The sequence below is a fragment of the Vespa mandarinia genome, chromosome 9 (assembly GCF_050613455.1).
Source record: "Vespa mandarinia isolate Hongniang chromosome 9, ASM5061345v1, whole genome shotgun sequence".
NCBI lineage: Eukaryota > Metazoa > Arthropoda > Insecta > Hymenoptera > Vespidae > Vespa > Vespa mandarinia.
In genome coordinates this window covers 5,864,348-5,878,196 of record NC_140818.1, presented here as the reverse complement: position 1 = coordinate 5,878,196, position 13,849 = coordinate 5,864,348, and the positions used below count along the sequence as shown (strand labels likewise).

Here is a 13,849-nt window from a genome sequence, read left to right as displayed (position 1 = left end):
TCTTTTCAAGCGTATAATAATCACGTGATACGTTCCGAAAGTATAACGCGATAGATAATAGCTAATTAGCATCTCCAACTGTGATTTGGAGAAACGAGATAATTAGACGCTGTCGTTCATATAGTCGTACCATGTATATAGAATATTCGTTAATTTATATAGACGGGGAATAAGTATTGAAATCAGATGAATATATCGCATTATTAAACCGATATCTGATAATAATCGCGGGGGAGGGAATACTAAATTCGTGATTTCATTAAATCGCCAGGTAATTAGGTATGTCTCGATGTAAATCAAAGCGATCGATACGGCACCGATCGCTAACCAAAAAGTGATAATAAGATACCTTAAATCGCCTATAAAAATTATATCAATGGGTAATAAATTTTTTAATCTTATTAGCGTTTAACAATTATATTAAAATTTCTTTTTACTCAATCGTAATTGTGAATGTACATATGTACAAGTTCATTTGTATCAATTACATATGATATTATCATTCAATACATTTACATCCTCATTCGTATCAAATAAATACATATAATATTTTTTGTTAAAAAAAAAAACGCTATAAATATTCTCAGCATATACTTGGGGAAAAATTTTTATTCTTCTTAAGTCATCGGTTCTCGTACGAAGTTACGTCTTACTAATAAAAACCGATCGAGCTTTACGTGGTTAAGCTCATTGGAAAAGTGTGTCGCGGTAAATGGTACTCGATAAATTTACGATGAATTTGCTGATAAAAATGGAAAAAAAAAGGAGAAATGAAGGACGAAAAGAGGAAAAGAGCGAGAGAGAGAGAGAGAGAGAGAGAGAGAGAGACACCGTAAATCCGAGCGTCGTGAAACGAGCTAGCAGAGTTCGCCGAACGATCGACGACCATTCAAAAGCCGCCGTCTGAAAAGTTTTTCCACGACCGGTTCCAGTAAACACCACCACGGTTTTTCTTCAACTTTCCACTCCGTTCCGTTCACCCTTCCTCCCTTAAACCCCCTCTTCTATCAACCGACGACCGATCGTTTCCTTTTTTTTTTTCATACTCTCTGTCTGTTCCTCTCTCTTTCTCCGGCTGAGCTGGCACACATCACGAACGAGCATCGGGCAATTCCGCGGAATTTATACGACCGTTACTAGCGCGACGCGCCGCTTTCCACCATTTTCAGTTTCGTGCCGTTAAAAGTCTCGACGAAGCTAGAACGTCGGAGTAACTTGTTTGACTCGTTGTAAAACAAGGAAATAATAAAAGGATACCGGCATAGTTGCTTTTCTGCCTTTTGAAAGAGAAAGAGGAAGAGTGATAAAATTACGACGGCAAGGCTGTTCTTCTTTCCGCCATTTTTGTCAGCTCGAGGAAAAGGTAATTACTTTAGGAGATACAATGCTCATTTGATTGTGAGAAATATTATATAATTTTTAAGATTTTTTTCTTTTCTTTTCTTTTTTCTTTTTTTTTTTCAAATTAATACGACGTTAAAAATCTAATCTAGATTTATTATCCATTGTTATGCTGTTTAGTTATAGGGATTAAAAAGCTCAAGAAATTACAATATTTTTGCATAAAATTAATAAATGAATAATAAAGCTAAAAACTCGATCGTAGGAATAAAATAGGATGCATAATAAATAAGATGAAGAAAATAGAAAAGGGTCTTGCTAACTTGGCCAGATGTTTCTTCACAAGAGAAACGTGTTATACCGTCCACTCGAAACGTTCTCATGCCTAGCTGACGTCTCGAACAGCATTATCCAATTGTTGGCATAATGGTTCAAGTTACAATTTCAGTGAAATCGATCGAAATTCCACGAGCGTATCGTGTAAAACCGAAAATCCCGCATCAAACGCATTCGCCTTGGGTATCTTCGTTCTATATAAATGCCAGAACTCTCCTCGTATCTGGCATATCGTTAAATATTCGTATGCATGAGCTTTTGTTTTTCGAAGAAACAAAAATAAAAACAGGATATGGAATATATATGGGTTTTACAGAGGAAAGAAATTTCATTCGCAGTGATTTCATTCTATTTCATAAAATTACCTAGTTACACAATGATTTGATTCTCATATGATTTTGTACAATTATTTATCCGAAATATATTAAATATATAAATTGATTAAAATTTTAATCAATTATATTAAGGTCAAATAGAATAATAGTTAATGACTATTTTTCTCTCTTGCAAAAATTTGAAATATTCTTTGGCATAGAAAAAGTATATAAAAAAAAAAAGAAAAAAAAAAAGTACATATCTATAAAAAAATATAACATTTATAGATATTATCTAGATATATATATATATATATATATATATTTTAATGTATAAGATAAAAAAATTATCATTATTGGCACTAGGCTCATTACGATAACTACCTTAATTTCTTCTCATTAACGTTTTTATCCCTTAATTGCCATCGATCAACGTGTCGTTTATTAGTACATGGATAGAAATGTGATATTCGCCAGTCTGTCTCTCGATGATAAAACCATCCGTTCGCGTTAACGATTAATAGCGTAATTCGTCGATCTACAAAAACTGATCCTTGATTATGTATTACTTATAAAGAAAATCATTGAGCAGAAAGCATGGTGACCATACGCTCGTTGAATGTTCTTTTAAAATTCCAATATTAAAACGAAAGGAAGAAAGGTCAGCAACGAACTTTTCGCCTCCGGCTCACCTACTGCGATTTCATACACTCATGTCAGAAGATATTACGTTTTATTAATATTTGCTTTACATGCACGAAAAATATTTCGAAATCTATATAGCATCCCTTTGCTCCTACTCCCACTATCTTTTCACTCAGTGGGGATTATACGAATACGATGAGTCATAAAACTCTTTTTTTACAAATACAAGAAAATGTTCTTTACCTTTTTCGTAACATTCTTTTTACAGTTTCTCTTCAAAATTCATGGTCAAAGAACTATTATCAATGCTATATCAGTGATATTGACTGGTTCGCATTGAAAAAAAAAAAAAAAGAATATTAAAAAAAAATATAAAATGTAAAAAAGAAAAAACAAAATGAATCTCTGATTTGTGACTAGCTGGATTCTAAAAATAATCCATGCATGTATAAGTTTCGTCTAGTTATATGAGATCGTGTATGTGAGCAGCACACATAGCATGTAGTAGTTCGTTTCATAGGTAGATGTGCTCCAGCATATCCCCCACGAAGAGGAGACGAACTCGTTCCAGCCACTGTTCGCGATTGGCCGGCCCACAGGAGAATATTCTCACGGTCCCACGAAACTTGGGACTCACATGACACAGTTCTCAGTTCAAAACATTCGTCGATCTCGATGGATCGTACGCTCTCTTCTTTCTGTCTATTAAAAATATTCTATTAAGTTATTAACCAATCAATTATTATTTTCGCGATCGTTCAATATTCTTTCGTTAAAGTGATAGATCAGTGTCACGACAGTGCTATTTCAATATTTTTCTTTTAATAGTTTTGTGTAGAAAAATTTTCCATAAAGAAAGCAAATGTGGATGTCAGGATAACAAAACACTTTTGCAAACCAAATTGCAATAACTTCGTAAGATTCGAATCAATTATAATTCGATTCCATTAAAAGAAATTTTATTATACATAGTTTTCTTCTCCTTTTTATCTGAATTTCAACATTCGAATCGATTCGGAGAACAAATTATACTTCTAAATTATAAAAATAACGCCAATGACGTCGACCGTTCGATAATCGGTACGTGATAAAAATTCTGAAATTTTTTTTTTTTTTTTTTTTTTTTTTTTTTTTTTTTTTATAAAAGTTCAAGAGTCATCGGCATTTGACAGGACTTTTATAGAGATGTCGATATCCTGTCTTTTCTCGAGAAAATAATGACTTTAACATGGACTTTATCATCACGTATATAACTCTCGGTGTTTTTGAAAAATTCAACAGGTACCGTTCAGGCTTCGTATATCTATTTTGTACCGATATCATTTTATCAGATCGTTAAAAGGTTGAACAACTTACAGATAACATCATCCTTTTACCATTCATTGCGTTCTCCTAACAATCAGTTTTTTCTGCTTCTATTTCACTTTCTTACAATAAAAAAAAAAAAAAAAAGAAAAAAAAAAGAAAAATTATTATTTCAACTTTTACTGTATTTATAATATTAAAATTAATCGATCGATCGATACCATACAATATATTTATCAAAATATTTCCGACAGTATTGCCCGACGTACGCACATAGAAATATCATATGTGTATACTGTTGTTGTTTATTTCGATTAATCTGAATTTCCATCGGTACAATACGGCCCAATTAATATCACCCAGAGCGTATAAAAATCCGCCGTTCACGCGGCACCGGCGAAGTGTAGTCCGCGTTTTCGTTTTCCCATCGATAACCGAAAGTGCGATTCCCTTTCACTTTCTGATCGCGGATAAAGTGAAGAAGAGCTCTCTGCTATCTACTAGCCCGAAGGTTATACCCGCGCTTTTTTTCGATTATGGATTTCCTCTTGATTCCTCTCGATTTCCTTTTTATATCCAGCCTGTTTCAAACGCGATACAAACTATGAAGATAAATTCTTCTCGGATATAAATGTTTGTCTTATGATACCTCAAATCATATTCTTTTTTTCTTTCATTATTACAAAAAAAAAAAAAAGAAAAACAAAATAGAACGATTGGAATGAGGTCGGAAAATATGGACTCTCCTACTTTTTTCTTTTCTTTTTCTTTTTTTTCTTCACTAAACTTGATGCCAAATCTACAAACATGAAATATTTAATAGGATCATATTAATTTATGGATAATTTATGGCGATAAAAATTGACAAAATTTTACATGATCAATTGTACGACGACAACATTTTGATAAGTAGTTAGATTCAACTAAATCTATTTGAAAAAATGATCTTCCTACAACTCTTCATTTTAATTTGCCTCTCGACGTCTTCCATTTTACATGGGAAAAAAATGGAGGCGAATCAATACGCGAGAAGAAAGCTGAACTTGCGCTTGCCGTCGGTTGAAATCACCGTATTTTTATGGCGGCCTCACGAGACTCGTCCATTTTCTCCGCGTATCCTAACTCAAATACTTTAATCATTTCTTTAAAACCCTTAAGAATTATAGAATGTTACTTCGAGAAATACACAGGCGTAAGATTTATTTGTTAGAATCGGTTTATTACCATAAAAAAAAATTAAAAGAAAATAAAAAAAAAAAAAAAGAACGATAAGAAGAAAAACGCTCACTTCGTTTTGACCGCAAAAAGCAAGTTAATTTTCTAAAATAAATGATATATTTCATTCGAATTGACAATAAGTAATATTCCTATTTGAAAATTAAAAAGTTAGCAATCTGAATTGTGAAATATAAAGAGACTATAGAATAATGCGAAAATAATTTTCTTTTAAGCTTCACTTCGGAAAGAGTATTTTTTGATTGACAGGAATATTTTCCACGATAAAAATTTTATAGAAATATGTTCTCTTTTATTTTCGCGTACCTATCTACCGTCGGATACGCAATTTGCGTTGGACCATATTCTGGACTAGTTTATTATAAATTTTTTTGTTTATATATTTCGAAAAACTTATAAAGAATGAATTGGACAGATCGAACGTACTTGTTTTGATTAAAAACTAAAGTTTATTTAAACAATCCCGTTCCTTCATAAGTTCAAATGTCCCTAGTTTCAAGTCATCATTCAATGTAGGAAAAAAAAAATAATCTTTTGGATTTTTCAATGGCATCATCTCGTTCTATCCAAGAAAATAAGTCAATTAACGAAACTAATGTTAATGCGGAATACCGTAATCCTAGTATCTCCCCGGCGGCACTGAAAAATATTCTGTCACAGCCGTCGGCTAAAGTTTCTCAGAATTTGTTTCTCAAACATTCTAAAATATTTATAACGAACTTATGAATGTTCCGCGGTTTATGTATTCTCATTAAATGTTACTCGTTAACGTGATAGTTACACGTTTCTAAAACTTACTTATTCATTGACGTTCGCTAAACAGAATAAAATATCAAAATGGTAGAATTCCTTGTCGCTTGTGAAAAATTAACTCTTCTTTTTTTTTTCTATCAAATTTAAACAATGCTTGTAAACAAGTATATTTACCTGAATTCGACTACGATCGAGCTATAATAAAAGTACGATTATTCGTCAATAGAATATCGATTAAAACTATCGAATGATCGCGAATATCGAGTTAGACTGTTTAATTCGAATTGAAATTTATATTATTCATCACCAAACGAGTTTATTTAACGCAATAGAAAAAAATATTACTCACCATTGTAACGGTAGCAAATATGTATAATCTACGAGAAACTATCAGTGGATGTTTCTTGAAAAATATTATTCAATGGTTCGATCCGTGTTTATGAAATTGTATATTGTAAAGACATGCAACGCGTGGATTTTATTTTTAAAGCGCATACGTGTAAAATATATCGAAGACAAACCATAAATATGTATGCGCGAGTGAAAGTTTAGGTAAAAGCTATTGAATTTTTTTTTTATTTTTTATTTTCTTTTTACTTTTTTCTTTTTTTTTCTTTTTTTTTTTTTAAATTTGTTTATATTTTTGTCTAAAAAAAAAGCCATCGTTTTCTATATAACGTGGCGTGAGATATTGATTAAATCAGATTTCATAGTCGCTAACACCAAACAAAATCTAACGAACTTGTTAATAAAAATATTGACAATATTATAATAAACCTTTGCACGTGATACTTAAGTTTATTAAACTACTTATGTTAATTATTTCATAATCTATTAAAAGTAAGCGTATTTATTAAATCGTATAATCCTTTTAAACAATTTTTTCATGTTTCTCTTCGACCAATGTCATCTTTTTAATGTAACAATAAAAAATAGTTGAAGCTTCATTATCGCACATTCGTTCACATTAACCTTGAAGGTTCATGGAGAACACGCTCCAATAATTACGCAAGTTCATACAATTTTATCAATTCTTACTTATTAGCCAAACATCGTGACCTATGACTCGCTATTACATTTCATTCATTTTTTATTTTATCCATACTAACGATTATTCCTTCCTTCAATTTTTTTACCATTTAATAATCCTTGGTGTTAGCGTAAATGATATACACACATATATCTACAATCATGTACGTACATAGCTACTTAGGTGCACACACAGACGTATGTACATATATGTATATATATATATATATATATATATATATATCACGCCGTTTGAAAACTTTTTAACACAAGTTTTATTCAAATCAACTATTGAGAAATCGGATCGAATTTATGAAAGAATTCGTTTCACATGAAAGGCAAGTGAGGCCAGATACCATAATTGTTAAGGATTATGACTGATTTCATCGATCTCCTCCACATGAGTTAGATGGGTCACTTTTCCATCCCTTTGTTCTTCTCTCTTTCTCGTTTTTCTCCATTTTCATCGAACTCTTGAACGTTATCGTTGTCTTATAAAATATTCCTCCTTTGATATTATAGTTACATTCAAATATTATGCATTAAAATATATTCGTTCTTTAATCATCTGATTAAAATGTGCGACTAATTAATATACATTAATTTGACGACTTGAACAAACTAATCGAAATTCGATATTATTATACATTCGATACACCATAAATTGTATCGTAATTACTTCTTTATTCTTTTTCTTTTTCGAGAACGCAAGTTCATTTGTTTGATTCTAACGATATTTGTTATTCGAAGTGCAAATTGTAAATTAAAATAAATAACCAGAGATATATAATTGAACGTAGTTATATATAGATAGATATGCGTATCGGTGTTGATCCGTTGGTAGAGAGTGAAAGGGAAATGGCAAATCGATCAAGGCGAAAGGTAACCCAAGCTGGCCGCAATTTCTCATACATCGTTTGTGAATGTATGTTTGTCCTATGTGTCACATAAATTAAGCTTTTTATAGATGGCAAATCAGACATTTCATCGTAAAAGACTCAGCTATTTCTCTTCTTTTGTAATGAACTTCGTAATTAATTGCACACTATTCCAATCTAACAGGATCGCTCGATATTCTGTCGTTCGGTGTTTCGTTGTCAATCAAAAATTCCTTTTGAATGGATAAAATAGAATCCAACATCGTTCTGTTACTTCTGATGAAATGTGGCAATGATCTTTTCCGCTTTATATAGATGCATATGTATGTACATATGAATGAATGTAGGTATATCCTGTGCATGTACACAAATTATAACCTTCATGGAAAAGTTAATGAACATATTAGCAATAAAGTACCTCCTACATTAAGCTGCACTGAATTATTATCGAATGACCGCTAATATTTCTTCTTTTTCGAATAATCGATTACCGGCTCAATATGGGCAAGCACGATATACAGGAATTTAAACGATTTTCACCGTTTATTTTCGATAAACCTATACCGTATAACCTTCGACATTAACGCTTACGTTTTATCGATATACCCATTGCGATCATAATCCTAACTAATCGTCGACTATCCTACGATTTATTTAAAAGACTTCAAAGACGAGTGTGTGGTCATTCTTTTTCCTTGTCGTTTACTTTCTATCACGACAAAACTCCATTTCATAATCTAAAACCCATCTTAAATATCAGATGTAATACTTAATGATGTAATATTAATGAATCGATAGATCTATTAAAAAGAAATTCTTACAAATCTGAAATATTAAAAGTAAATCTTGAGAAAATGAAATTGCACAAATCTACAAAAAAAAAAAAAAGAAAAAAAACTACAACGACAACAAATTTACAAAAAAAGAAAAAATTAAAAAAAAAAAATAGAAATAGAACGAAAACATTACTAGGTAAATAAAACTTTAAAACGCAAGCGTACGACTCACACGATCGCATACAAATGCAACACAGTCGACCTATCGGCAATAACGCGTCGATAAAGGGAGAATACTGTGGCCTATACACAGTAGCACGCGTAATTCCGTAACAGTACCTGCGATTCTGATCCGGAGCGTACGATACACGACGTATACACAAACACGCGCATATATACACACACGAACGCATAAATGCAAACAAAGACATATAGATATATGTGTATGTGTGTGTGTGTGTGTGTGCGTGTGTGTGTGTGCGTGTGTCAAGCGGAGTCACGCGAATACAAATGTTCTCGATCGCCTTCGGAAAAAAACGAGCTCGTCCACTTTTTCTCGACGATTTTGTTTTTGTCCTTTTTTGATCTATGTAATCGATCTATCTCAACAAAATTTACTGAAAGGTCGATCTACGAACATCGGATATGAAAGAGTGCGTACCATATGGGCCTCATTTAATCGATGTAGGTACACAAATTGATAATAGTTTAACATACAGTGCGGTAATAAAAGTTGAATGAAAAATAAAAATATTGAAAAAAAAAAAAACGAAAAAGTGAAAGGAAGTAAAAATCGGAAAAGCTATCGAGCGTAATTGCTAAGAATAATTTTTGTTGCTTCGTACATTCCTTATGGATCTCTATAAATCCTTGCTTATAATCGATAATCATTCGCTTTGATTAATTAAATTTAACCTGATAAAACATGTATATTATTGATAATTGATCTTACCTTCTAACTAATATCGTACTTCTCGTTATTATCCTTGAAATTAACGACATCCATTGACATCCTTATTACACGTGATGTTCTCTAATACACTAAATCGTCGTATTTCAATGTTTCTAATGTTGAAATAGTAACGATAAGGGTGATAAAATTTCGTTCAAGTTTTCACCAAAATGTTACATGGATACGTGACCAAATCGCAACACGTTCGATCATCTCCAAGTCTTCGAAGCAACTGTGCTACCAGTTCGAACGTATACACCAAAATAACAAACAAGACGGACAAACGATCGAACGACGATTCAGCGCTCGTGCTAGCCGCGCAACGATACGGAATATAGAACGATTCATTTCTGAAAGTGAATTTTGATAAAAACAAAGAAAAAAGAAAAAAGGAATCGTTGGGTTGATATGGATTGATCTTAAAGCGATAATCGCATTTATTTATTTATCGAAAACAAATCAAAAAGTTTATCGGTATTTTTCATCGCTCGATCGTTTCGGTAATAATTCATTTATAAAGGCGAAAAAAGAAAAAAAAGAAGAAAAAAAAAAAAAAAGAAAAAAAAAACGAAAAAAGAAATGCTTGCTTTGACTCGAATTGGTAGATACTCGGAACGTAATCGTGAACGTGATCGATCGCGTTTAGACGACTCAATGAAAGATTTCCGGAATACAGGATTGGATCGTTAGGTCGTTCGATCGGTCGCTTCTCTCGGTCTGTTCATCGCACCGAGCTAATCCGATCGATCGGCATCGTGCCGGCACACGGAGAGAGAAAGAGAGAGAGAGAGAGAGAGAGAGAGAGAGAGAAAGCTCTGCAAACGTCAAGCGTGAACGGCACCACGACGAAGTAACGAGTCATATAGTGAGCTAGCCACGACGTTACCTGAATCCATCGGGCTTCGAGGTGAGCTAATCGAGAACGGAACGGTCATATCGATGCAAGCTTGAAAGGGTTTCATTCATTCTTTCGAAAACAAAAAAGAAAAAGAAAGAAAAAAGCAAAAGGAACAAAAAAGGATGCAAAGTGTGTCAAGAAAAAAATATTTAAGAAATATGAGATTCATATAGTAATTAAATTTGATTGTGATCAAAGAGAAATAACAAGGACAAAGAAATCGAGAGAATCGTAAGAAAAGAAAATAGAATCTAACATACGGAAAAAAATATGGAGGATTGTAAAAGCGTAAAATGGTTTGATGGACGTTGTACCGAAGGGGCTTAAAATTAATTAAAAATTAACCGAAAGGAAAGTTCGCCGACAAAGGGACCACTTTCCTACGGCACAACGTAATCGTCATAATCATCGTAGTAGGTGACATTCTCAACGATATCATTTCATTGTCGTCGTAGGACGATACGTTCAAATCTCATGGTCGAACTGCTTACGACGACGACGACGACGACGACGACGACGAAGATGATGACGGTATACAATCGGCATAATATTTCAAAGTGCCTAACCATAACGGGCGGGACAATGGAGGCCAGAGCAGCCATCTTTTGCAATGAGGCTCGCATCAACGACGTAGGCCGGAGCTTTGCCCTATCAGCGAAGCCGTACAACGTGGAGAAACACGAGGAAAAGAGGGTTGCCGAGGGTTGGCCTGAGGTTGAGGGATCGTTTAGCATTCGTCGTCGTTTTCGTTTCTAGGGGGGAGTTGGTTTCTATCTATCTCTCTCTCTCTCTCTCTCTCCCTTCCTCTCTCTTTCTCTCAATTCCTGTGTCTCTTTTCCCTTTTTCCTCTCCATCTTTCACCCACCTTCTCTCTTTCCCTTTTTCTCTCGCGCGCTTTCCCCGAAAAAGCATCTCCGCAAACAAAGGGCCAGAGAACGCGCAGCCCTGGACAAGAGAAAGCGTCCGATCGCACGATTATAACGGGAGGGATAATGCTTATTATGCGGCACTGCGTCCTGGAGTCCAGCGTTCGAGCCCCTCCCAGGGTTTGAGAGACCTCCGGAGAACAACGAAATATCCTGGACGAGTCGTATTCCTCGAAGGATTACCCATCCTCAACGATGGCTTCCACGATATTCCCTCCAGCAAACACACAAACTCACTCTATCTCTCTCTCTCTCTCTCTCTCTCTCTCTCTCTCTCTCTCTCTCTTTCTCTCTCTCTCTCTCTGTCTTTCACGTTATACCCAGCCCGCTTTTTCGAGGCAGCCATCCGTTCGTCGTTTTCGAATTAACCTAAGCGTAGCCGCGCTTCGGGATCAGCGCGTGTGATTGGAAAATCCCGCGTGGTTAGGAGCACGGTGATCGGGGAACAATGGGAGGGCTCGATTCAATGCATCGCGCGTGAAACATGGGTCAGTAGGACCGTTCCATCGATATACCAAATATTTTTCGATTTCTCTCCCCTTCACTCTCTCTCTCTCTCTCTCTCTCTCTCTCTCTCTCTCTCTCTCTCTCTCTTCCTGGTATCTGGATAACCAGTTGAAATATCAATTGATCGTTCTTTATTTCTTTAAAACTACTTCCAATTTTTCCGATTGAACCTTTATACAAAACAAACTAAATAATTAAAGGATCTTTCATCGTAAAAATTATTTTTAACTAACATGTAAAATTTGTAATTATCACATATATTCGAGTCAATAGGAAATCGGTGCAATTTAAGATTTAAGTCACATTGTATTAAAACGATGGGCAGGTTCGATGAAATTCATATCATGTGAGGAAGAGATAGACCAGGAAGTTGTTGCTGATATCGAATTCTTGTGGACCACATTGGAACTTGGAAGCGATAGCTTGTCCATCCACAATACAACGTCCAATCTAATAATCTTGATTTCTATCGATTTCTCTCTCGTTGGATCGGCTAACCGTAACGCTCTCGAAACTGCCAGCTTTCCTATCTTTTGTTATTTATCGATCCTTTAACGTATCGCTTTTTCGATTGATCAATTTTACAGGAGAATGCGAAATAACGAGATGTGTTAAATCAGCGAGATTAAAAAGACTTATAAGTTTGCATAAAATTATTTTTATGACTAACAGAACATATTCAGGCAAAACGTTTATCATACATTTCCAGTTTCAATCGCGAGAAGAGGGGGTTCTCTCTAAAAAAAAAAAAAAAAAAAAAAAAAAAAAAAAAAAAGAGGAAAAAAAAAAGAAAAAAGGATGTGAGTAAAAAATTATCTTTTAAAAATAAAAAATAATTAACAACGATAAACTATCGAAAAGAATAAAAATCTTGTCGAGATTTTTCATTGTTATGTGATCATTCTTTAAAGATCGTAAACTACATGAAGAACCATGTTCATGTAACTGATGATTCTACATACGATCGCGATGTTACCGACAAACCGGATTAATCTGTGTCGTTACGCGTGCAACAACATTAGTGCTTCTATTCGAAGTATTGTAAGCCGATAAATAGCAAGTAAAATAATTTATATGCCGAATTTCTACCATAGTCCGATCAATTGGAATACTACGACATCGTATACATAATTTCACGCTTTGGTAAAATTTATTCATTAATCGCATTCGTCTTATATTTTGTACTTATATACATTACATTTAATTACATAAGTCTAATTATTAGGTGGACCGGAAAGTGATGTCGCTTTCTTAAATTAAATTAAAACAAATAAATTTTTAACAAGTTTTTATTTTTAATCATAATCAAATATCGACATGCGCAGAAACGACATTACTTTTCGGTCCACCTAATATTTCACTTCTGTAACATAAATATATAATACCTATTTATAATATATATTCACAATTAACTTATTGCACTAATGTATTCATTCTTCTAGACGATTACATTTTATACTTACGATTTTTCTTTTTCTTTTCCATTTAAAGCTATCGGAATAATGAATCAAACCGAGCGTACACAGGTGTATATCACGGTATTTGTGTATTGACTTTGGTCGATCGAAGAACCGTGGTTACAGAAAATGGATTCGTTCGCTCCATTACCCGAGCGATTATATCAATATAACAGTCGATCGATGAACTGTGGAGGATGAATTTAATGTGCTGCGATTAGAGGCAGATCTCTTTTCCAATCTTTTATCCATTCACATACTATATTCGTCTTTTCCTTTTTCCTTTCTTTATTCGTAAAACACGGAAAATTTAATCGCATCGGTATCTTTAAAATAGATTTAAAAATTTGTTTCTTGATTTTTTTTTTTAAGAGAATCTTTAAAACTGTACCATTCTCTCTATTCTTTTTTTACTTTCATTGCAAAAATATAAATATATATATATATATATATATATATATATATATATATAAATATATATATATAACAATTCCGA

At 33.5% G+C, this 13,849-nt stretch overlaps 1 long non-coding RNA gene across 1 annotated transcript in view; it reads right to left on the bottom strand.

Annotated features, from left to right (window-relative positions):
* LOC146872771 (uncharacterized) overlaps positions 1–9,792 on the bottom strand; it is a 51,383-nt gene extending 41,591 nt beyond the window's left edge. Inside the window, exon 1 of the long non-coding RNA XR_014982614.1 lies at positions 9,566–9,792. This is a non-coding gene — a long non-coding RNA (uncharacterized LOC146872771). The remainder of the gene's footprint in view (positions 1–9,565) is intronic.
* Between the last annotated feature and the right edge of the window lie 4,057 nt (positions 9,793–13,849).